General features: G+C 40.9%; 1 long non-coding RNA gene across 4 annotated transcripts in view; it reads right to left on the bottom strand.

Moving 5' to 3' along the window:
- Window positions 1–19,524, bottom strand: part of LOC116152667 (uncharacterized) — a 59,151-nt gene extending 39,627 nt beyond the window's left edge. For all 4 annotated transcript variants that reach the window (XR_004136241.2, XR_010382703.1, XR_010382704.1 and 1 more), the window contains exon 1: window positions 19,338–19,524. This is a non-coding gene — a long non-coding RNA (uncharacterized LOC116152667). The remainder of the gene's footprint in view (window positions 1–19,337) is intronic.
- Between the last annotated feature and the right edge of the window lie 7,610 nt (window positions 19,525–27,134).

Below are 27,134 nucleotides of genomic sequence, written 5' to 3'. Positions count from 1 at the left end.
ATCAAATTTGTCTTAAGAAAAAAAAACCTTGCCCTAATATAGGTTGCAAGCACCTGTAAAAACAGGTTTAAATAGCTGCTCAGTAAAGACTTCCAGGGAGCCACCCGTCCTCACCACCAGTGGACGCTTGGCTCGGAGCTTCCTGCCTCAGTGGTGGGAGTGAGCGGTCCACTCCCTGTGGGACAAAGGACCTGCTGTAGGTGTCCTTAACGTCTGTGACTTTTAGAAACACCCCTCGAAGACTTTGAGATCAGCTAAAAAGTAACTGTTCTTTTTCTAGCAAGTTTGCGAAGTTGGGGTAATGGAGACAAGTGTTTGCCCAGAAAACTGGGGCTTAGGTCGGAATTTGAAACCATCACAGAAGCAAGACCTGTTCCTGCCGCTTGGGATCAGGTCTTTCTAACTGGCAGCCCAGCCCTTGCTTATGGCATTGTGTCTTTCAGGATGCAGTTCCATCCATATACTTCAGAGAACGAAGTGTTATTTTTACTTACAAGCCTTTGGTGTAAGGCTTGCCTGCCCTTGCATGGTTTAGAGAACATTTCCAGCCGGTGGTGTCCCTTCTTCCTGGGTCTTGCGGCAAAGGGTAGAGTGTGCCTGGGCACTGTGACTTAGTCCAGGCTTGGAGTGATAAATCAGCACAGCCTCTGACTAGGGCTCGACCCCACCAGGACCTGTTCTTGGTCCATCTGCACCATCGTCTTAAAGACCCTTTGCCCACAGAAAAAATATCAGGAACTTGCTGAACATTGTTTGAGCCAAATACTTAAACTTGGCCTTTCAACTCAGAGAGCAAGGCTGCCTAACCAGACTTTTTTCTGTCCTATCCTTCTGAGCAGTGAGAGTAGTTGGTTTGAAAGCTGCCCTGCCTTGCTCTTTCTCTTCCGAGCCTCCTCCCATTTTTCGGATGTGAGAGCCAGAGGGCTGTCTCTTGAGAAACCAATTAAACCAGAGCAAAATGTGCAAGTGACATGACACCAAGAAACAACAGTGGTTCGTTTGATCACGTATACAGAGCAACGTCTGATGGTCAATTAGCCAGTGTCTTGTTTTTCTCTCTATTACCTAATTTGGAGTCATTTCCATGTCCATCCGCTACTCCATATTTAAAGCTTTTACTGAAATTTCGATCAGGGTTGGAGAGTGGAAGGTGGTGATTGAGGATGGGTTTCTGGTTGGTTGGTTTCCTTTTGTTTTAAGTTGTCTATGCACTACCATTGCATCTTTGTTCCAGTGCCTTGGCTCCAACTATTTCCAGGTACTGATCTAGTACCTATCTTAAGGGAGCCTCCCAGGTCCCTGCACAACAAGGCCTTGGTTTTAAAATGTGGGCCTCTTTTAAATCTAAGATAGAGAATTCTGAAAAGATTTTTTTCTTTGAATTCTTAGGCCTTGACTTGAAATCTGACCTGTGTTGATTTCCTTTCTTCCTATTTTCTTCAAGAATGTAAAGGCCAGGATATTTTTCTGTCCCATAAGCCTGTGGGTAAAGTAAGGCAACTTACCCTCTTTAATCAAGAGGGTAATTAAACCAAACCATAGCAGCGAAGAACTGATGGTGGCAGTCCCTTGGTGTGGGCCTTCCACTGCCCTGCTCTGCAGCCTTGGAGGAGCTGCTCTGCAGCTTAGATGACTATGGGCCTGTTGCATTGAGGCAGACTGCACTAAGGACCCCTAGAACTTTCACTCGATTCCCAGGTTGTCCAGTATACTGGACTGTTGGATATTTTAAGCATCTTTAGAAATGAGAGTCCCAGGAAAAGACAGATTGGCAAATGAAGCCTGGCAAACCTTAGAAGTCTGCAAATGGGGGTTCCACACTGTGTTCCCAGCTACCAGGAAGCTTCCATAGCTGCTGACCAGACCGGATTTGTGTCTGCTCTGGGGTGCACCTCACCAAGGACACTATGCCTGTTAGGAATCCCACGCTGCCTGCAACATACCATCCAGTCAAAGGCACAGCTGAAGTGCAGGGCCCACATCAGGAGTCGCGGCAGCAGTGTTTATATTCCCAGGCTTGGCGCAGCATTAGCAAAAGGGGCCTGCTTTCTTTTCATGGAATATAGAAGGACCTACCCAGTGGTATCCTGGTAAATGGTTACTAGCTGGGGAGCGGTGCAGGACTGCAGGATGGATTTGTAGCATGCGCTGATTTCCACTCTGGAAATACTCCCACCATGCCCAGTTTTAAGCTACCAGTTTGTGAGGTCACAACTCAGAGCTGGAAAGAAATGCTAGTAACAGTGGGCTCTCGAGCTACTCCTGCAAGGGGGACACCCTCACTCCCTTGAGAAAAGGCCTGTCTGTAAACCTGGGAAGCAGCCAGCAGGGCAGCCCCACCTGGCTTACTGCACCCAGAGCTCATGTATTCCCTCCCCTGACCTGCAGTTAATTACCAAAGAGCACCCTATTCACCACAGGCTCAGAAGAAGAGGCAGTTTAGCCGGAAGCACTAAATATTTAAATTCCCAAAAGGGAATGGCAGGAATGGAGAGCCAGGAAGCTTGGGAGGAAGAACACAAAATCAATTTGGACATCAGATTCACCGAACGGGGTGTGTGTGTGTGTGTGTGTGTGTGTTACATATGTGGGTATACATGGAGAATCGAAAAATGGTTTGATCTTGAAGTTGGGTACACGTGCAAATACATGTGTTGTCACAGACTGGCTTATCCCTGGGTTCCTAGAAGCATTTTAACTCACAGAAAATAAGCCTTCATATTGACATGATCAAGACAGAAAAGATTATAAAATCCACGTCTACCATTTTCTTTTTAAAACAATTTTTCTCTTGCTGGTCTTTCCAGATGCCATCTTTAAAGAGCTCTGCCCTAATCTAGGAAAGAACACCTAATATGGAAAATTGAAAGAGATTTTTTTTTTTTAATGATGGAGCTATTATGGGGACTTCTATGTCTCTGAGCAATGAGGGCCTGTATTTAAGCAGAGACATGGAGGGTTTCAAGAAGGTTCAGAAGCTGGATGAAAGCTTATCTAAATTACTAGCACAAGGCTTGCACGTCTGAGTGCACAATCACCTTTGAATGTTATCATTTCCATTCCTGGGTTAGGTCATCTCTGTGCTGATTACTCACTTCCCATGAAGCAAGATGAATTCCCAGAAACCCAGGACCAGCCACACAGATGCAGGTACAGGGCTGCAGACTTGGCTGATGCACACAGTGTGGGGCTGTGCACTTGTGTCAATGTTCTCAGACCGCCTGAGGGTGGCCACCCTTCCACGTCCCCTGGTCCACACGGCGGGGCCCTGCAGAGGGTTCTCTTTTGGGTCAGGAGCTGCCTGCATCCTTCTAGCACTCTCTGGCCACAGACCAGAAACCACGAGGCAACGCCTCCAGAGTAATGCTCATCCAGTGAGGGACAGGCGTTGGTGGACACACTGCAGCTTGGGCCCTGGGTAGGCAAACCCAGGCTGGTCCTACGCCCTCCGTCAGAGGGTGCCCAGCGGGCCTGAGTCCCACTTAGGGTTGCAGGAACCCACTCACTCGTGCACAGTTGATCGGCTTTTCTCCTTCCCAGGCCTCACTTCTACACTTATGCTTTCTGGGGTCACCTCGCAAATAAATAGCTTGCACCACAATCCTTTACATGGGTCTGCTTTGGGGGAAATCTCCGTTACAGTAAGACCATCACAGGATGGCGCTCACATGTGGAGAGACACCCACAGGGACCTGTCAGGAACCGACCACAACCAGGCCAAGTGTTTCTAGCCTTTCAGTGGATTCCCAACCACAGCTGATGACTGAGGTCCCAGATGAACACCGGAAACCCTAGCAAGAAATGAATTTGCTATATAGGGAAACAATATATATATATATTTATTTTCCATAATACATTTATGAAAAAAAGTCCACCTTTTACTGGAAGCTACCACTAGAGCAGTTTTAAAGAGAATCATTTTCAGTTGTTGAAGAAAAGAGATGCAGACATTTCAACCTTACAGTCATTCTGTTTAATGGGCTTTTGGGGGAGGAAGTGGGGGATGGTTATATCTCACGGTAGAGCGCATGCTCAGCATGCACAAGGTCCCCTTAAAATAAATAAACCTAATTACCTCTCCCCTACACGCACACAAAATAATAATAAAATAAAGGAATGATTACTCCTTTCCTCCACCTGCCCAGTCTTCGCCATCGGCTCCAGGATGAGCCCCCACGCCAGCCCTGACTAATCGATTCCTGATGTGTCAGGTCAGCTGCCTCCTTGGAGACACGAAAGTATTTCTTGTCTCGCTCCCTCAGCCAGTGGATGGTGCTGACATAATTAGAAGCAGGGAGGAAAGAGGAAGGAACATTCCATCAGAAAGTTGGCACATATGGTGACATTTCATTGTTGGGAGAAAAATCAGAAAATAGGGGCCATATATTGAAAACTATTAGCAAAGTAAAGGAACATTATCTAGGCCATGTTCTAAAACAGTGTCTGCCTTCTTTAGTAAGTTTCTCTAATTTTTGATGGTTGGTAAAGGGATCTCCTTAGAAAAAATAAAGGAAACTGTTTCAAATCTTGATGAAACAGGACCTTTGAACGAGAGGCTCTCTGCCAGTGCAAAAACTATTGTGCCACATTGTTAGTACTAATGTCTGAATGTATTGTTCTAAACTATGTTGGAATGTACTTAAATTGTATTTAGCTATCTAGTTATTAACTAAGTCCTTGGACTAGATTGTGAAGGAATGAGTTTTTGAGTAGGGGTTACATGCCTGTATATTTTGAGATGGTCCAAAGCTAAATAAAATGGTATTCAAAATCAAATGCTGTTATCTTTTTAGAAGGCACTGTCAGGATTCCAAATTGTTTATAGAACCAGATTTCTTTTGCCTGAGCGCTTTTGCTGGACAAAATGCTATAAAGAATGAGAAGATATTTCCAAAAAGGAAGAAATAATAACAACAAAATCCAGTGAAGGCTTAATATGTTTAAGGGAAAAATTATTCAAAGACATCCACGTAAGAGGTAATGTGCCAATGTGTGTGTAACTTGGGATAATATTCAGGTAAACACAGAAGGAAAAATTTTAGGGTAAATTGACTATTTTTATAGAATTAGGCATGAAGAGACTAATTTAATGGTTCTAAATATGAGCGATTCAGGAAAATGTGTAACACGGTTGACTTCTTCCATTCCATTTAGCCACTAGAAGTATGTTACAATTTCTTATCCTTTTTATCTATCATCTGTAAATTTTTAAAACATGCCCTTGTCCCAGTTATTCAGATGGCATGTAAGACCTCTTCCTAGCTTCTTACACTTTTTGATTTTATTGTTACTTATTGGCCTTTCCAAAATAAACTCAAACACCTCTAAGATTGCCTGGTCTGGGGACACCCAGAGAACCACTGAAGAATGGGAAAACTGTTTTGCTTCTTGACTTCCTTTTCGAGTTAGATTTATTACTTTCATTGGGACTTTCTCAGTAAACTCACTTGTAGATCTGGTGGTGTTAAATACTAGCGTGAGGGATAAACTGGTTTGTGAGCACTACAGATTATTACACATAATCCATAATCCACCAAATATGGGCTACCATCCACGGAACAGACCAGGGAGAAAGTGATCAATCCCTATTGTTTCAATACTGGGCGTTGTTGACCTGAAATTCTGTTTGTCTCTTGCTTGATTTAGGGAGGTCAGGGGGCGAAAGCGTGTGGTGTAGACTGAGGGGAGCACTTTTGAACAGCAGAAGAGGCCAGCTTATTACTGTGATCTCATACCTTTGAGCTTACATGGTATGATGAGGCCATTTAAGAGAATGAAGGGATTTATAAAGGCTTTGCAAATTTTGACTCTGATCTGGGAAGTAAACACGCCTGGTACCCTCCTTGCTCCTCCATCTGTTAACTTCCTGTGATATTAACCTGGGTGCCTTCAGCATCTAGATGGATAAGCTACCTGGCAGCCTGGACTTTGGATCCTGTACATTTTCATCTCCAGTAGTAACTCCTTTACTCCACTCCAGCTACCCATTTCCATCATCACTCTTTGAATCTTTAACTTCTCCACCTCCAAAGCACTAACTCAAGCATCTGACTACGACTTCCATTCCTGGTTGTTTATCCAGTTATTTCCACTGAACTGCCCTAAAGAACTGTCCTAAAGGTTTTCTTCAGGCTGTTTACCACTTGACTTTCTCCCAATTCACCAGCCCTCTCTTTTCCTCACTTTCCTCCTTATCCAGCTTAGATGTCACATTCCTGGACTAAATAACAAACTTGGAAACACTCTATATTCAATCTGTGCCAAAGAAACTTGTTTATTGGTTGCATACATGAAGCCAACTAATTTATTTCTTTGTGCCTACACTCAAAAAGCTGAAGGAAGCTGGAGAGAATAACCAAATGGAGCAGATTAGTTCCACCATAAATTTGACCTAAACTTGGCCCATGAGACATTTCTTGCAATGGCTGACTAGATAATTCAGACCAATTATCCCAACAAGGTCATCTAGAAAAAGTGGATAAAATATTAACAGATTTCTAAAATCACAAACAAGCTAATAAGATAATGTATAGTTACTGAACCACAATAGAGAGGAAGGAAAAAGCCCAAAAGAATGTGTCCAGTGTTTGGGCCCACTCTTCCTCTGGCAGTGTTTATCAGTTCCATAAAGGGCAAAGAAGAAGCTAAGAAATAGTGTGGCATTTTTGTTAGCCTTTTACAATTAGGACAGGTATTAGAGTACAGTGCCCACTAGGCAGCGTCACCCAAGTGAGCTACCTCACCTCGGGACGGACTACAAAGATTACAGCCTCAAAGTAACGATGGACCAGAAATGCGTGGGGCCTAAAGTTCTGCTTTAAAATGAATTTGGATTAAAATGAGATAAGAGAATAAGATTCTGAATTTAGGAAGACATCTTATAACTATGAAAAGGAAATAATGAACGTTAAAGGAAACAAAAAGTTCAGCAATCTAAATTAAGAACTCAGGAGGTGATTTATTTGCAGATGATAAATAACTGAAGAGAAAAACAGTGAACTTAAAACAGACCATGATGACATAAAATAGTGAACTTAAAAACAGACCATGATAACGTAATAAGGATAAAATGTGATCAGAAAAAAAGAATGGCAAGTATATAGGGGAAGAGACAGAGGCTTCAGTGAGAAGGTATAATATATTTATGTTTTTTAGCTGAGAAAAAAGTTCTCAGCTATTTTATATATATATATGTATGTATATTTGAAATACCATAAGGAGAAGAAATAGAGAATGGTGAAGAAGCAATTTTTAATGAGTTAATGGATAAAACTTTTCCAAATTGATGCAATGTGTCAAGCCACAAATTCAAGGGGTTCAATGATACCTAAGAAGAAAAATTAAAAATATATACCTAGCCTTAACGTAGTAAACATGCTGAAAAGCAAATGAAAAATAGTGAAAGTAATGAAAATGGATCAAACGAAAAATTTTGTGGGAAATATCAAAACAGAATTACCTTGGAGGGTAGGTATAGCTCAGTGGTAGAGTGTAAGTTTAGAAAGCACAAGGTCCTGCGTTCAATCCCCAGTGCCTCCATTAAAAATAAATAAATAAATCTAATTACCCCCCCAAAAACAAAGTTAAAAGAAAAGAATTACCTTTTAAAAAAATCAATTACATTTATAACTGACTCTTCAACAAAAACTCTCAAATCCAGAAGACAGTGGAATGGCATCTTTCAAGAGCAAGAAGAAAATAAGTTCCAGTCTAGCCTTCTATCCATAATGAAAAAACGTGAAAAAAAATGAAGGTGATTCTGGCTGTAATGGAATACAGGGAACCAGATCTACCTTCCCAATGTAAACAACTAGAAAACTCAAAGTTTTTCAGCTATTAGACAACAGACATTATAGAATTGTGGCCCCTGACAAAATCAAATGAGACGAGCCCTATGACATCTTGGCTCTCTTCCTGCAAATACTTTCTGAACTACAATTGAGGAACAGGAATTCTAAGTAGAGCACAAAGATTAGAATTCAGAAGGGCTGGCACAGCTGGAATTCATGGGGCACATTACCAGAGTTAAGGGAGTAGCACAAGGAAAGAGTTCCAGAAATCTGCATAAAGGTCCCAGACCTTGAGTCTATTGCTCAAGACAAAAGCAAGGATGCATAGAGTAAAACTGCATGATGCCAGGCAGAAAGTAACTGGGAAACTGTAAGCCTAACAGTTTCCAGAGCTCTCAGAGTTGAGAGATGCTTGAGTTCTAAACAACAAAGTGGAGAAAGCTCACTCAACATACTTTAAAAATACGATTAAATTAAGCCTCAAGTAAGGGCTATTCCATCCATCATAGTAAATGTTAAAGAAAAATAAATTTTAAAGGGATTAAGCTGATCCACAAATAACTGACTGCTAGAGCAAAGTCCAACACTCCTGAAATAAATACAACATATCAAGCACTCAACAAGATAAGGCATAATGTCCAATATTCAATTAAAAATTAGACAGGAGAATAAGCAGGAGACGTAACCCATAACCAGGGGGGAAAATCGGTCACTGCAAAGACACCTGGAAAAGACTGAGATGATGGAATTAGCAGACAAGAACTTTACAATAGCTATTATAAATATGTTCAAGTATTTAAATAAAAATCTGATGTATTTTTCTCAGGTGCACATCCATTCTCCAGTATATATCAAGTTAGGTCACAAAACAAGTCCTAACAAATTTAAGAAGACTGAAATGATATCAAGTATGGTATGCAACTAGAAATCAATTACAGGAAGAAAACTGAAAAAATCAGAAATATGGGAGATTAAACATGCTACCGAACAACCGAAGGATCAATGAAGAAATCAAAGAAATCAAAAAATATCTTGAGAAATGAAAATACAAAATACCAAAACCTATAGGATACAGCAAAGTAGTTATAAGAGGGACATTCACAGAGATGAATGCCTACCTCCAGAAACAAGAAATTCTCAAATAAGGAACCTAGCTTTACACCTTTAAAAAAATTAGAAAAATAAGACGTGAAACCTAAAATTACTGGAAGGAAATAACAAGAATCAAAGCAGAAATAAATAAAATAGAGATTAAAAAGACAACAGCAAAGACCAGTGAAACCAAAAGCTGGTTCTTTGAAAAGAAACATAATTGACAAATCTTTAACTAGACTCACCAAGAAAAAAAGAAGAGAGAATTCAAAATCAGAAAGGGAAAAAGATATTTTAACTGCTAACACAGAAATTCAAAGGTTCATAATGAATAATTATATGCCAACAAACTGGACAACCTAGAAGAAATGGGTAACTTCCTAGAAATATATATGCAAACTTCTAAAAGATTGAATCATGAAGAAATAGAAAATCTGAACAGACTTATTACTAGTAAGGAGACAATCAGTAATCAAAAACCTCCCAAAAAACAAAAATCCAGGCCAGATGTCATGACTGGTGAATTCTACCAAACATTTAAAAACAAACTAATAACAATCCTCCTCAAAGTCTTCCAAAAAACAGAAGAGGGAGCTTTCCAAACTCATGTTACAAGGCCAGCATTACCCTGACACCAAAAACAGACCATAAGAAAAGAAAATAACAGGTCAACATCACTAACGAATACATATGAAAAAATCCTTAAAAATATTAGCAAGCCAAATTCAACAATACATTTAAAATTTGAAGGATCATAAAGCATGATCAAGTGGGGTATATTCCAGGAATGCAAAGATGATTCGACATCAGCAAATCAATGTGATTAACCACAACAACAAAATAAAGGATAAAAATCATACGATCATCTCAGTAGATGTCAAAAAAGCATTTGAAAAAATTCAACATTCATTTGTGATTAAAAACTCTCAACAAAGTATAGAGCAAACATATCTCAACATAATAGAGGCTATGTATGACATGCCCACAGCTAACATTACACTCAGTGGTGAGAAGCTGAAAGCTCTTCCTTGAAGATCAGGAAAGACAAGAATATCTACTGTCCCCACCTTTATTCAACATAGTGTTTAAATTTCTAGAGCAATTAGGCAAGAAAAAAAAAATCAACAAGGTTGGAAAGGAAGAAGTAAAAATGTCACTATCTGCAAGTGACATGATATTATAAAACTCTTAAGACCACATCAAAAAACTGTTAGAACTAGTAAACAATTCAGTAAAGTTGCAAGATAAAAAAAATCAATATACAGGAATTTGCTATGTTTCTATGCACTAATAATGAATCGTCAGAAAGATAATTGAATCTATCCCATTTACAGTTGCATCAAAAAGAACAAAATACCTAGGAATAAATTTAACCAAGGAAGTGAAAGAACTGTACACTGAAAACTGTAAGACATTGATAAAATAAATTAAAGAAGACAAATAAGTGGAAAGATATTCTGTGCTCATGAATTGGAATAATTTATATTGTTAAAATGTCCGTACTATACTACCCAAAGCAATCTACAGAGTCAATGCAATCCCTATGAAAATTTAAATGGCATTTTTCACTGAAATAAAATAATTTATGTAGAACCACAAAAGAATCCAAATGTCTAAAGCAATCTTGAGAAAGAAGAACAAAGCTGGAATCATCACACACCCTCATTTCAAACCATATTACAAAGTTATAGTAATTAAAACAGTACAATACTGGCATAAAAGCAGACACATAGATCAATGGGACAGAATAGAGATCCCAGAAATAAACCTACACACAACAAAGGAGCCAAGAATATACAATGGGGAAAGGCTAGTCTCTTCAATAAATAGTGACAGGGAAACTGGACAGCCACGTGCAAAAGAATGATACTGGACCACTACCTTACACCATATACAAAAATTAACTCAAAATGGATTAAAGACTTGAATGTAAAATCCAAAAGCATAAAACTTGTAGAAGAAAACATTGACAGTAAATCTTGACATTGGCCTTGGTGATCTTTTTTTTTTTTTTTAATCTGACACCAAAAGCAAAGGCAATAAAAGCAAAAACAAACAAACAAGTGGGACTGTATCAAACCAAAAATCTTTTGCATGGCAAAGGAAATCAAAGTAAATTAGAAGGTAACCTATTCAATGGAGGAAAGCATTGCAAATCATGTATCTGCTAAGGAGTTAATATTCAAATTATATTAAGAACTCGTACAACTCAATAGCAAAAAATAAACAATCTGATTTTTTTTTAAAGAGTAGAGGATCTGAATAGACATTTTTCCAAAGAAGACATAAGATGACCAAGAGGTACATGAAAAGAGGCACGTCACTAATTATCAGGGAAATGCAAATCAAAACCACAATGGGATATCACCTCACACTTATTAGAATGTCCGTTACCAAAAAGACAAGAGAAGTGGGAATGTCAGTTGGTTGAGCCAGTATGGAAAACAGTGTGGAATTTCCTCAAAAAATGAAAAATAGAGCTACCATATGATCCAGCAGTTCCACTTCTGGGTATTTATCTGAAGAAAATGAAAACACTAACTCAAAAAGATATCTGCACCGCTATGTTCATTGTAGCGTATTTTTTTTAAAGCCAAGATATGAAAACAACCTAAGTGCTCAACAGTGGATGAATGGATAGAGAAACATGGTATATATACACAATGGATTATTTTTTGGCCAGAAAAAAATGAAATCTTGCCATTTGCAGCAACATGGATGGATCTTGAGGGCCTTCTCATAAGTGAAATAAGTCAGAGAAAGACAAATATGGTATGATCTCACTCTTATGTGATATCTAAAACAAAAACCAAACAAACAAAAACCCAAGCTCATAGATACAAAGAACAGATTAATGGTTGCTATCAATCTGTTGGGGGCGTGGGTTGGGTAGTGGGCAAAATAAGAGGAAGGGGTCAAAAAATCCAAACTTGTAGTTATAAAATAAGTCATAGGGATGTACTGTACAGCCTGAAACTGTAGTTAATAATAGTGTACTGCATATTTAAAAATTGCTAAAAGAATAGATCTTAAAAGTTCTTACCACAGGAAAAAATTCTAGAGCTCTGTACGCTAACAGGTGTTAACTAGATTTATTGTGGTAATCATTTTGCAATATAAACAAATACTAACTCATTGTGTTGTACACCTGAAATTAATATAATGCTGTATGTGAATTAAATCTCAATTTTAAAAACTTGGAAAAAAATGGAAGACATGAAAGGAACCAAGTAACAAGACTACTAGAACTGAAAAACACAATACCTGAAATTAAAATTTCACTGATGACATTTAAAGCAAATTGATATAAATGGATTCCTAGAATGGGGGTGTGGGTAAAGGAAAGGAGGAGATGGGGAGAGAAAGAAAAAATGTTTGAAAAAAAAGCCCACTTAAATTTTATGAACACATTAAACTTGCAGATTCAAAAGTTCAACAAACCCCAGAATGATAAACAAAAAGTCACACTAAGACCCATCATAACCAAGTTACTGGAAACCAGTGATAATAGGGGGGAAAAGGACTTAATAGTAGCCAAAGAAATAAGTCACATCATATCCAGAGGAACTAAGATAAAAATTAACAGACACGTCTTATCTGAAACTATTATGACAATGGAATGCTATGTTTAAAGTGCTTGAAAAAAAAAAAACAGCCCAAATATCCATATCCAGTAGGAGGAGAAATCCTTAAAAAATTAAAGATAAATATTTCTTTGGAGGAAAAAAAAATTGCTGAGAATGTGCTACAAGTAGACGTGCACTGTAATAAATGTTAAAAGGTATTTCTTCAGACAAAAGGAATATACCAGATGAACACTTGGACCTCTCTCTCACAAAAGACTAAAGAAAACTGAAGCAGTGACTATGTGAGTGAACATAAACATTTTTTTCTCTTTTTGTGTTTCTTTAGAAGATCATTAACTGTTGGAAGCAAAAATAGTATATTGTAGAGTTTATAACATGTAAAAGTAAAAGGCATGGCAGCAATAGCAAAAAGACAGGAGAGGAAAATAAAAGCACAGCTGACCCTTGAACAACATGGGATTGAACTGAGCAGGTCCACAGAATATACATCAAGAGCGAATCCTAAGGTGACCTGCGGGCTTTGAGTGATAATGTGTCCATGAAGCTTTATCGATTATAATAAACGTACCACTCTGCTGGGGGATGTTGATAGTGGGAAAGGCTGTGGGAGGGGAGTAGGACTCTTCTGCTCAGTTTTGCTGTGAACTTAAAACTTCCCTAAAAAATAAATCTATTCTTAAAGAAGTAAAAAGATGAGAAAATATATAATGTGGAAGTTAACTTTTTAAAAAAGCTGCCTATATTAATATTTGAAAAGGTAGACTTCAGGAACATTATCCAATATAAATAAGAACATTTTATAATGGCAAAGAAGTCCACTCATCCAGAAGACATTATCCTAAATATATCTGTACCTAATAATAGAGCTTTAAAATACAGGAAACAAAAACTGACAGAATTGAAAAAAGTAGACAAAATTTTATTTGCAGGAAATTAATACCTCTCTCAGTAACTGGTGGCATGATCAGGAAATAAGTCCAGGATATGAGGAATGCTCAACACCATCACCAGCTTAACCTAGTTCACCTTTAACCCCTTACTCTCCTCCAGTCACCACTCTTCTTCTCTACACAACAATTGCTCAAAAGCATTGTCCATATATTTTTTTTTATTCCTCACTTTTTCTCACCCTTTAACCTCCTCCAGTGTGGCCGCTCACTGAGCTCAGCAATGACCACTGTGGCACCAAATACAAAAGATGTTCTTCAGACCTTATTTCACATTTCAGAACATCCAGGACTACATTTTCCTTCTTGAAATAAAGTGTTTTTTTTTTAAATTTCTCCCTGCTTTTCTTGTTTCCTTGGCCTCCATTTTCTTTTCAGGTTCACCAAGCCGTTAAATGCTGGAGAGCTTTGAGGCTTACTCCTCGCCTCTCTTCTCTTCTTTCAACTCACTGAGGAGAGAGAGTTCAACTACCACCTGTGTGCTAACGATTCCTAAATTAATATCTATGAGCCTGGCGCCAGACTCACATTCACCTGTCTACATGACATGCTGGCGGATGAAAGACTGTTCAAAGCCAACAGGTACAGAAGACGGCAGAGTAGGAAGACCCTGAGCTCACCTCCTCCCATGGGCACACCAAAATGACAGCTGTTTACAGAGCAGCTATGGATGAGCAAAACCAAAAGAGTAGCAGACAAGGTATTCTACACTCAAGATATAAAGAAGGAACCGCACTGAGACAGGCAGGTGTGTCAGAGATGCAGTGTAGTCAAGACCCCTACCTGTGGGCAGGTGACCCACCAGTGGGAGGCTAATTACAGCTGCAGAGGCTCTCCCCAGGCAGCAAGGGGCCAGAGCCCCACACTGGGCTCCCCGGCCTGAGAGTCCTGCTCTGGGAAGACAGGCCCCTAGAATGTTTGGCTTTGAAGGCCCGTGGGGCTTAACTGCAGAAGACCCAGAGAGCTCTGGGAAATAGAGACTCCACTTATAAAGGGTGCACACAGAATCTCACACACTCCAGGACCCAGGGCAGAAGCAGTACTTTGGGAGGGGCCTGGGTCAGCCCCACCTGCTGATCTTGGAGAGCCCCCTCAGAGAGACAGGAGACAAGTGGGGCTCACCCTGGGAACACAGACACCGGTGGCAGTCATTCTGGGAGCTCATTCAACCAAGTGGGCACTGGTGCTGGCAAAGCCATCTTGTAATCTTCCCTAGAGCTTATCAGCACTGGGACCCGCCCTACCTATCAGCCTGTTGGCACCAGTACTGGAATGCCTCAGGCTGAGCAACTAGCCAGGTGAACACAGCCTCACCCACCAGCAGGCCTGCAGCTTTAAGACCCCCTGGGCCCACAGCCACCCCATGACCTGGCCCCATATACCGATATGCTGGCACTAGCCTTGGACTCCCCAGGGTCCTGCAGCCAGAGACCCTGAGGCCCATCTCTGCCCACCAGTGGGCCAGCACTGGTCCCCGGACCCAGCAAACCCACCAGCAGGCTGACACCAGCTCTGGGACCTCCCGTACCTTGTAGCCAGAGACCCCGGAAGCCCTGCTCTGCCCACCAGTGAGCCAGCACGAACCCCTGTCTATGGTGTTTTCAAGAAATCCTGCTCATATGGAAACATGCTAGAGAATAAGGGAGAAAAGCCACAAGTGTGAACTGTCTCTCTGGAAATAGTCATTATGCAAAGTAGATGGTGATTGTCAATTAGTGGAGGGAGGGGCTGCTATTCGGTGATAGCAAATACATCAAACTATTCTTAGCCACCAACCACACGCACACCCACCATTCCTCAGATCTCTGTCTTAGCAACTGTGCTGGGAAAAGCGTTCTTTATTCAGCAGCTACTGGGTGACCTGCACCGTCAGTTTCTGCACTGGTGGATGTTGGCCGAGCCTCTATTCTACAAAATAGAGAATAGAGTTCTTCAAGCGTGAACTCTATCTGAAAAAAAAGTTCCCAAGGTTCCAGGTTCAAACCCTTTTTTTTTTTCCCTGGCTCACCTGTCTCTTTTTCTCTCTCTCTCTCAATGAGAGGGAAGCTGGGTTACTGGGCAGCAATGAGGCAATAAAAGAGAGTCAAGGCATACACAGAAAGAAAAGAGCTTCTAAATCTGAAGATCTATAGGCAGAGAAATGGAATTCCAGGCACTGAAAGGCGTCAAGTGGTGTTTCTAAACTCTGGTAAAGAATTACAGTTAGAGTTTCTGGTGCATTTTAACAGTGTTTGGTGGTTGAAGTTCAAGGAAGAATGGTTTGAAACATAGTCCAAATAATCATTCTCAAGTTTATATAACAGGAAAAAAGGACCAGCTGACATCCATCTATGAAGTGCAATTGGAAATCTGCTAAAGGAGAGAAAGAGAGAACACTGCATTGCCAAATATGGGGAGATTTAGGACAGATTTTATACTCTGCCAAATAGTACCACTTACATCCTGTTAATCCAAGTCGGTATTTTGCAGAAAGAAAAGAGAACCAGCATATTTAAACGTACAATGTAGGGGCGTCTCTCTAGTGGTTTCCAAAGAAGCTAGTCTTTGAAACACAGGGAAATCTTGAGAGTTTTCAATGTAGTAGAGGCCAAAGTGTCCAGCTCCAAAAGACTTTGAGTGCACAATTTTATCCAAACCGGCTTCCCAGAGTTACAAGCTCAGGCAGACCCACAAGTCTACAGGCTAACTTTCAAACAGACAACTGTACTGAGTGTTTTAAAAAGCTGGCGGGTGCAGGAGAAGTTGTGTCATTTTATCTCCTTGGTCTCTAGTGAAATGATCCAGCCATTCTGCTACCCACAAAGGGAGCCTCTGCTAAAGTAGTAACAGGAGACCTCATAACTGCTTCATCAAGACGTGTATTTCGGATATTCCCAAAACCAGGAGGCGTCTGCCTGTTTTCAGTAAACAGTCCTTACCATACATACCATAACAACAACAAAACAAATCATCAAAGAATAAATCAAAATTTTAAGCCCAAAACTTTAGGATCAGGATCAGATAGATATGGCTTTAATTCCTAGCTCTTTAACCTCCTAAGTTGCTATGTAATGCTGAGCAAATGATATAATACCTTGAGCCTCAGTTTCCTCTTCCGTACGATGGGATAATAACAATGCTTACCTAATAGTATTGTTGGGATGAATAATACAATGACTGGCCTGTGGTCGATATTAAATAAAAGTTATCTGTGTTTCCGATTAACATTAGAAAGTGGGCTAAGAAACAGAACAGGAATGGTTCCTGTGAGTTGTTCCTTTACTAACAGCTTTGTTGAGCTATCATTTACAAGGCAAAAAAAAAATTCACCATTTAAAGTACACAATTCAGTGGTTTTCAGTATATTTACAGAGTTGTGCAATCATTACCATAATCTAATTTTAGAACATTTCATAACCGTGGAAAGAAACCTGCACCTATTAGCTGTCACTCCCCTCTTCCTCTCCCTAGCCCCTGGCAAGCACTAACCTACTTTCTGCCTCTCTGGATTTGCCTATTCTGGACCTTCTGTACAAATAAAATCTGCAGTATGTGGTCTTTGGTGACTGGTGTTATGACTTTTTCTTAATTTTTCCATGAATTGCAGCATGTGGAAATCAAAAGAATCCTCTGTTAATTTTTTTTTTATTTTCTTCATTTTTATTATTTTGGTGGGGAGGTAATTAGGTTTACTTATTCATGTTTGGAGGGAGTACTGGCGATTGAACCCAGGACCTCGTGCAGGCTAAGCATGTGCTCTACCACTTGAGCTACACCCTCCCCCACTGTTAAATTATCTCGTTGGTTGAATTGAAAAGCATCGACACAGGACTTGAATAGAAAGGAATGATTAAATGCCATACTCTTTTTCAGCCACCATTAAGCAAATAAATCATGCAGTTTGATCACATTAATGCATAACAGCCTTTCCTTTTTCATTTATTTTCTCTGGATCCAGTCCTCAGCATTTGGCTGCATCATGAAGAAACTCTTCCCAGCACTGAGAGTGCCCTTGACTTTAGCTGAGACTGGACACATCTGTTCCAGTAGCAAAGGCTACTGTGTACCGAGCAGCCCCCTCCACGAGGCTGTACAACATGACAGAAAAGTGCCTCGTAGGGACAAGCGAGATCTGGTTCCAGCCCTCTCTCTGCCACCAGCCTCAGGTGTTAGGAGAATCAAATGAGATAATGAACCTGAAATTGCTTTGGAAAGTGTTTACGTCAGTTAGAACTCTTGGGTTGTAGGAGTGAAATTGCTGGGTTGTTAGGCAACTGTATGTTTAACTTTTTGAGGAATTGCCTATCTGTTTTCCATAGTGGTTGCACCATTTTGCATTCTACTGTCAAGGATGTGCTAATTTCTCCACATCCTTGCCAACATTCGTTTTCCTTAAGAAAAAAAAAAAGCCTATCTTAGTAGATGTGAAGTGGAATCTCATCATGGTTTTGATTTGCATTTCCTTAATGACCAATGATGTGAGCATCTTTTCAAACTTTTGTGTATTGTCTTTGGAGAAATGTCTATTCAAGTCTTTTGCCCATTTAAAAATCCTAAGTTGGGTTGTCTTTTTCTGGTTGACTTGCAGGAATTCCTTCTATATTCTGGGTATTAAACCTTTATCAGGTATCATTTGCAAACATTTTATCCCCTTCTGTAGGTTGCCTTTTTACTTTTTTAATAGTTTCCTTTGGTGCATAAAAATGCTCAGTTTTGGTAAAGTCAGATTTACCTATTTTTTCTTTTTTTCAGTTTATCTATTTTGTTGTTGTTCTCACTTTTTGGTGTTATATCTAAAAGACCATTGCCTGATACATGAGCATGAAGTGGTACACCTATGTTTCCTTCTAAGAGTTTTATAGTTTTAGTTCTTATTTTAAAGTCTTTGAATCATTTTGAGTTAGTTTTTATGTATGGTGTGAAGTGAGGGTAGTTTCTACATTTTTAAATGGTTACATTTTAAACGGTCAAATAAGTGCCTACATAATATACTCACTTTTGTCTCGATTCACAAAGCTAAAATATTTACTAACTGGCCCTTTATAGAAAAGTTTGCCAACCCCTGTGGCCAGGTGCAGTCCCTGCAAGTGCTTAATAAATGTTTGACAAACAGATTCACTCAACAAATATTTAACTCTTCTACTGAGTGCAAGGCACTTACCAGTATACTATGGGGTAGGGGAGGGGCTTCAAAGATGAGTGAGAACTTACTACGTGCAAGCAGGAATTAATTATACCTAGTGGGAAAAGAGCCAAAGTTCTAGAGACCAAATCTTCTGTGCAAAGGTCAGTTTTGAATGGTGATGAAAGCTGAGATGTAAGAACTGTCTCAAACTGTTTTCAGAACAAGATGCATAACAATTTGAATACATACTCCATAATGTGAACGCGAGTGCTCGCGCGCGCGCGCACACACACTCACACACACAATCTTCCTTTTCTTCAGTAAAATCTGAAGAAATTAACAGAGATAATGAGCCACCAAAGGGGACTAGAATTGCCGTCACACGAGAAGGAAAAACACTTTCAACACAGAGCAAGTCTTTGGTTCACCCTTGTTAGTAGGAGATAGGCTTCACATGCAGCAAAGGTGTGTATTACTACCTATCTGTGGATCCAAAATTTCAATGAAAATGCTCTTGCGGGGGGAATCTGTCTCCCGCATGACAGACCCCTGGAGGAGACTAGCTGTCCCTGTTCGCCAGTGGGAAAGGAATACATTTCACATTTCAGTCTCTCTTAATGGACAAAATATAAATGAAGCAAAAAAAAAAAGCAAGAAAGAATCTACCTCTCTTCATATTTGCAACTCTATACCAGCAGTTCCTCCAAATCTTCCATCCAGAAGTCCTTCAAACAGCATATCAGTTAGGGATTCAGTCTGACGATGAGTAACAGAGAACTCAATTGAGCAGAGACTTAAACCAGAGGCTTCATTTTACCTGCATGAAAGTGGTGCGAGGGTCGGCAGACCACGGTTCTTTAAGGCTCCGGCCACGCAGTCATCCTTAGCATGTAGTTCGAGGCTCTGGCGTCCCAAATAGCACCTCCACGTCCACTACCTTTCTTGTCCATGAACCAGAAAGAAAGACAGGGAAGGGCAAACTGTGCATGCCAGGTGAATCCGGGTTCTTTTTTAACCCCCCGCCCCCATGACTTTCATTTTCATCTAATTGGCCAGAACTGTGTCACCTGGCAACTTTTAACTTCAAGAAGATTGAAAATGCAGCTTTTTAGCTAGGTATGATTTTTTTCCTGTTAGTCAGGAAAAAGAGGAAATGGATATTATGTCCTAGGAGAGTCTGCCGCAAATAAACCTTTGACTGACTTGGAAAAACCCAGTATGCCAGATGCCCCTCCTCCAGTTAGTATCTTCAGCTGGGTACTTCTCAGGCTTTAACGCACATAGGAATCACCTGGGATATTGTTACAATGCAGATTTTGATTCGATAGATCTGGGGAGGGGTCGAGGGTTTTGAATGTCTAAGAAGGTCTGCTGACCACGCTCTGAATAATAAGACCTTAAATCACTGGCTCTTCTCATCAAACAGGAAAGAAATCAACTGTTTTCTTGGTTTGGGCTTGTTTTAATGTATGAGTTTCAAAATTTAAATCATATTCCCACTACATACCTACTAATATATGACGAAATAAGAACTACCCAATGACCTGTAGTCTGCTTGCAGGTATTTTTAAACTGGAGTCAAATAATAATAAACCCTCAGATAAACTGAAACTGTAGGATATTCTACAAGTGGCTTGAACTTGTCAAAAAATCAATAGCATGAAAAACAGCAAAAGGCAGGAGGACCACACTAGATTAAAGAGACTAAGAAGGTAAAAACCAAATGCAGTGCATAAGCCTTGGTTATATCTTGGGATTTTTTTTTAAAGCTATAAAAGATATTTTTGAGGCAACTGGGTAAGTTTGAATATATACTGTACATTAAATTATAGAATTGTTAGATTTCCTAGATGATTATATTGGGTTTTTATAAGAGCCTGTCCTTATTCTTAGGCAACATTGGTTGAATTATTTAGGGGAGAAGTATCATGATGTCTGCAACTTACTTTCAAATAGTTTAGCAAATACACATTTTGAGATAGGGAGAAAAGAAAAAGCAAGTATGGGGGGAAATATTAACAATGAATGAATCGAAGTGACACATTTACAGGTGTTCCATGTAATAGTCTTTCACATTTGTTGTACATTTGAACAACTTCTAAAATAGAAAGTAGGGAAATTTTTAGTTGTATTAGAGTTACATACCACAGAGAGCTAGAAATCTATTTTTAATTTTATATAGAAGTATTCTGAGAAAGGACTATTTCCAAGGAAGGGGATTAAATACTAGCACAGTCATCAAGAAAATGTTTGTAGTAGAGAAAATACACTCTGTCCCAAAGAGCTCTACTCCTCTGTGACCCCAGAGCCAGTGGACCCCACGTAAGTCCTTTTAGGGTACACGTAAACATGTCCATAGATCTGTCTCCCTGAAAGCACTAGGAGTTCCATCGAGACGCAGCGTCTTACTCATTTCTGTGAGCCCAGCTGCAGACCCCAACAAAAATTTTGAAGGAAGGAAAGAAGGCATGAATTGACTGACAGCATTTGTCAGGGGAGTTTGGAAGGTAGCCTTGAAGCCAAGTCAGGATTTGAAATCAGAAATAACCCTGGGCTTGGCTATGTCCCACTGCAGGGGAGACTGTGCGTGGCTGGGTCAGCTCCCTATGTGCGCTGTGGAATCACTAAACCTGTCAGACATGTTTGCACTGGCGAGCAGGTCATTCGGAACTAGTTCCTTATAAGGCAATTCGGGACCTCAGGGTCCTAGGCAGTGCATGGCTTACGTAATGATTAAAGAGACAAAGAAAATAAAGACAGTGGCTAGAGGGAAACCATGTCACCCTTAAATAATCATCCAAACAGAAACAAACAACGCTCAGACGGAGAAGTCCTGTAGTTTATGTAATCACTGACCAAGATCCCTTTGCTCTCTAACTTCTCCAGTGCAAGTGCTTATTAGCAATACCCTTGTAGTTTTTATTTCTTCAGATTCAGTGAAATGATCTTGATGCAAATACTGGTCTTTCTAAAAAGTTGACTTTTAATAATCAACTGACACTGTATCAAAGAGATAACAGCTTGTTATAAGAACTGGTTCAGGAGATATTTAATTCTTCTACATAGTCAGAAAATTTTGTAAATTTGCTACACCTAAAAATGTACTAATGCATGCGTGTTTTTAAACCTATCTGATCCTTAAGTAATAACTAAAGACACAATCAAGAAAATTAGGTAGAAGATCAAACCAAAACACAATCCCCAAGCCAACCCTAAAAAGACCTGTTTGCTCATTAATTATTTACTACTTCTTGGCCCATGTTCAGCTTATTTTTGTGACAAAGTAGGAATAATTCGATGGCCATTTACCTTTAGTCTTGCTTACAGAAAGTCAAAAAATAGCTATTGAAATACTGGGGCACTATAAAATAATTATTAATGGAAACTAAGGTTTTCAATTTTTCCTACCCACTAATACTCACCTCTTCATTTCTCCTGGGTAAAGTATATTAGTCTTAATTCTTTTGGTTGCAAATGATAGAAATCCAATCTACGTTGGCTTAAACAAGGAAATGTATTGTGTCGGTAAATGGGAGTCTGGATTCATGGGTTCAAATCACGCGAGGAGGATTCTCTTTCCATCTCTTTGCTCATATCCTGTCTATGTTGGTATCGTACTCAGGTAGAGATGTTTCATGTTTTTGTAAAAATGGCCACCACTGGCCCTAGGTTATTTCATATTTTCAAACTTATTAGCCTAGAGAAAGGGGAACACAGACTTTCAGGTGGCTCAGAGAAGTTTCAGGAAGAATTTGGTTTAGCATCCCCCGAACCTATCTCTCTGGTTAAAGGATAGAATTTCCTCATTGGCCAGGCCTTGGTCATGTGCTCATCAATGGAGCCAGAAGCCTTATTAGTCCCATGGATGAGACTGGATTTCCATAGAATTGTGGACAGTATCTCTCAAAGTGATGCCAAGCAAACACGTCTTTCACTCAGAATATCTCCTACTTTTTCTTGGACTGAAAAGTTGTCATAAACAATGGTGAATCAGTGTTCAGTGCAGATTCAAAGTTAAAATTAAACAGCCCGGCATTATTCCCAGAAAGACATTGTGAATCTATTTTGAAAACACAAGCACAGTTCAGGCACATGGACTCCAAAGAAAAAGTGAAAAACAGTCTCAATAAATAGCAGTGATTCCTGCATCGGGTCCACTTACGTATTCATTTGTTCACTGTAGGTAGCATAGCGTAATAGATAAGATTGTGGGCTCTGATATCAGACTGGAGTTAAAAATCACAGTTCGACTGTTAGAACAGGCAGGTAGCTAAATATGAGCAGAGAAAGAGAGGCACAGGCCAAATGGCAGGAAACCATACATTTTGTGAACAACGGGGGTCTTGGGCAGAAAAAGAAAAGCAGGAACCTCTGGACTGATAGGAAACCACACATTTTGGGAGTGACAAGTGTCCCGGAGGCAAAGAAAAGTGGGAAAAGATGAGAATATCCCATATCTGAATATAACATTCTGCTCATTATGTCCTCATTATAATAAAATTAGCCTTGCAGATTAGGAGTACCCATCATGCACCGATACCATGACACTTCCAGTCAAGAATAAACAAGGACAAAGGCAGTGAGGTACATAGCTCAGTGATAGAGCCTGTGCTTACCACGCATGAGGTCCTGGGTTCAATCCCCAGTACCTGCATTAAAAAAAAAAAAAAAAAGGGACAAAAATCCCTTCTCCCCTTGGGAAGGTGGGGCTGAGATGAAAATCAGGAAACACAACCCTAAACCCCTCCCTGCCTAATGAACAGTCTGCCCATTTATGTTTACACCCTTTGTAACCAGCCTTCCAAAGAAATTCAGCGCAACTGCTCACCTGAGCCTGCCTGCTCTCCCCTTAGAGCGTACTATCGCTTAGTAAATCCTCGCTTTACTTTCTTGGCCTCTGTGTCTCGTCTCTGAATTCTTTCTCCGACGAGACAAGAACCTGCCCTCTGACACCACCACTTCCCAGTTCTGTGGCTACCTCATGTACATTTTTCGTACTTTAGTTTCCTCATCTGTAAAATGGGGGAAATAACAGCACCTACCACACAGGGCTGTTGTGAGGTTGACACGAGTTAAGCTCTGTAAAGTGCTTCGCACAGTTCCTAGTGCCTGGTAAGCACTCAGGAAGCGGTAGCTGTGTTCTTTCAACAAATCAATTTAGTATCTTCTGTGTGTTTGGTGCGATGGATTCCCGTGCAGTGGGAAAGATGTGAAAATGAGATTCCTGCCCTGAAGGGAACTTGAAGTATGTCCCTAAGCAGAAAAAAAAAACCCCAAATGCATCCATCACATTGCCGTGTGAGTTGTGACCACGATTGTTGCAGAGTTGGGGGAGGGGGAGAACAGGGATTCCTGGGAAACCTTTCTGAAGATGATTTAATTGGGGTTCGACCTGGGCGCACAGGTGAAACTCATAGGCCTCGTGCGGTGAAACCGCATGGTTTGGCAGTGTGGTCAGCGTCAGCATCACCTGGGAGACTCAGAAACGCAAAATCTGCCCTACCCAGGACAACCAGCCGCCAGGGCTTGCTGGGATGCAGGGCTTAACCAGTGCTAAACCTGGGAAAATCCCAGGCAAACTGGGACGTGTTGGACATCGTGGACCCCCGGAATCTCTGGAGGCCGGCCCAGGAGTCTGGGCATTAACCAGCTCTCAAGCGACTCTTAAACAACACTGGAGAGGCCCTGTTCTAGAGGACAAAGTGTGAGTAAAGCTCTGAGGGAGTACAGAAGTGGATTAAACGGTCCAGCCTGACTCCTCATTCTCCCCAGCTGCCTCCTGGGTGCCCGCTGCAGTGGGGAGCTAAAACTCCAGCAACTGCCGCCTTGCAGGCCAGGCCTCGGGCCGGGCTCGGGGCAGGGGGACGAGTGAGCTCTGCAGCCACTTACCACCTCAGTTTATCTGTCTCAGCCCCAACCTGGGCGGGGGCGGTAGCTTCCTTTGAGGAGAGTGTGAGGCGAGAGAAGAGGGGGGAGGGGAAGAGCCGGGGAGGAGGGACAGAGAGGCCGGAGGGAGGGAGGGAGGGCGAGCGGAGGGGAGGCGTGGGGCCTGAGCCCTTGGGCGCGGCCCAGCCTATTGTTCACCCTCGCACTTGCTGCTTTGAGACAAGATTCAGCGCCACAGAAACTCCATTCATTATGTGCTGACCCGGGGCGTCGTTACGTGCTGGCGTCCCTTCTCCAGGCCTACTCCAACACACACTTGCTTTTTCTCTCTCTACACACTTCTTAAGAATCTCAGACGGGCTTAGTCCGGGGTTACTCGACCATTACTGACATTTGGGGCTGGGTAATCCGTCTTTGTGGGGGCTGTCCTGCGCCGTCGTAGGATGTATAACACCATCCCGGGCCTCCACCCACGAGAGCCCTCTCCCCCCTAGCTGTGACAACCAGAAATGTCTCCAGATCCTGCCAGATACCCCCGCTAAGGCAAAACCCACTGGCTAATTGAGAATGACTGCCCAGCTTCCCTGCCTGGAGGGGAAAGGAGTGTGCCTTTCTTTGCTGAAAGAACAGGGGTTTTGAGACTTTGTTTTGGGAATGATATTTTCAGGCCAATAACCTCTGCTATGCAAAATATAAAACTATTTTTTTAATTAAAAAAAATTTTATTGAAGTGAAGTTGATTTACAATGTTAGTTTCAGGTGTACAGCAAAGTGATTCAGTTATATATATACATATATAATTTTTCTTTTTAGATTATTTTCTATTATAGGTTATTAAAAGAAATTGAATATATTTCCCTGTGCTATACAGTAGGTCCTTGTTGTTTATCTGTTTTATATAGGGTAATGTGTGTCTGTTAATCCCAGTATTTTGTTCCTCTGGTCATAAGGAATCAGTTCAGGGAGGGATAATTCATCAGACTCAATCTTGGAGCTTTTGCTGGACTATCAAACAGAAGAAGTTCTCTTGCTACTAAGGTTGCCAGTAGATACGGATAAGCGTGGAGTTTCTGGCAATCATCTTGCCACCAGGCTGGGAGAGACCTACCTGAGGCGAGAGTTCAGAGGAAAGTCCAGCCAAAAAGATGGAGATGGCTTCCTTATGATATCATTTGAGCATCTGGATCCAGCAGAACCTAAAAGCCAAGACCATCCCTGAACTCTCAGTCCTAAGCACCAATAACTTGCGTTTAAACTTGGCAGCTCATATCAGGTCTCCCTGTTGCCATCAACATGTCACGGCAAACATAGGCAGGGTCCCATTTCCACAAATCAAGGATCCTCAGGGGTATTCTGTTTCTCTTGGACTTACATGAAATGGTATAAAATAGACAAATGTCGAATCACAAATACTCTACACATATATGAGGCACCACAATTTGCTCGTTTTTCTAAGACTATTGTTGAAATGGTATTTGGACAGAGTTCAGTACATTAGTAGTTCAGGATGATGCAGACTTCTCTTTCCCCCACTGTCCCCTCCTCCAAAAGTATTGGGCAAATAATTCTGAATAAGTATTTTCTCCAGTAGGTTATGAGATTCATAAGGATAGGTCTTGTTTCTCACAGCTGTTATTATTCTAGTGCTCAATACATAGTGGGTGCTCAAAAAATTGGTATATGAGTATCAAGTTCCTTTGGATGACCTGTGTGATTGTGTGTGATAGGTCCTTCATACACTTACTGACACCACAGTTAGTGATACACAGTCAGTGCAGCCCACTCACAAGAAAGATATACTGTCCACACAGCGGACAGTTCCTGGCCCCCAAACCACTCTATCTGTGATGTCCAACCTGCTTTAAGGACCTCCCTGTGGCTAGTTTTGCTGTGCTCTTTCAGCCCTGGGTCAGTTCAGAAGTAACCTGATTTAGCAGATTGCTATGTGAAAATATTGCACTATGTGAAATATTTCTAGACGGTTCAGGTTACCCACGGCTACTTAGTAAACTAGCTCAAAACTTAGTTGCCTGAAACAACCACCATTTTATTATATATCACCATCTGTGGGCCGGAAATTAGGGCAGGCTTGGCTGGTGGCTCTTCTCTACATGATGTTGACGGGGACTCACATGGTGGTACCCAGCTGGGCTGCGCTGGAAGCCAGGAGGGCTTGACTTATATCCCTAGAACCTTTGTGGGTATGGCTGGAAGGATGAGCCCAGCCAGGTAGTCTCAGGGTCTCTCCAGGTGATCTCTCCAGATTCTTTATGAGGCAGCTCAGGGCTCCAGCAGTCAAGAGACAAGAAATGGAAGATGCCGGTCTCATAAGGCCTGGACATGGAAACTGACACAGCTTCCTTTCTGCTAAAGTCCATCAGTCAAAACAGCCACACAGCTTGAGAAGGGAACTTGTCACCTCACCTCTCAAAGGAAGGTGTGTCCCAGAATTTCTGGCCATGTTTAATCCACCACAATGACACTAAAAAGGGAATGGGTTTCATGTATTTAAAGACATCAAAAAGTGACTTGGGTACTTAAAAATGTAGAAGGCAATGACGCATTTTCTCCTCAACTCTGCATTACTAACTGGTATTAACCAGTTCGATTAACCAGTAGATTTTGAAATCATGAAGAAAATACTAAATGTATCTAATATTTAGGAGAGGCGAACTTAAGTATCTTCTGATGTTAGCACCATTCATAATGACCTTTAAAAAATGTTTAA

This window comes from Camelus dromedarius, chromosome 10 (genome assembly GCF_036321535.1).
Source record: "Camelus dromedarius isolate mCamDro1 chromosome 10, mCamDro1.pat, whole genome shotgun sequence".
Taxonomy (NCBI): domain Eukaryota; kingdom Metazoa; phylum Chordata; class Mammalia; order Artiodactyla; family Camelidae; genus Camelus; species Camelus dromedarius.
The sequence above is the reverse complement of the archived record's forward strand: the minus strand, read 5'-3'. Positions and strand labels throughout refer to the sequence as shown.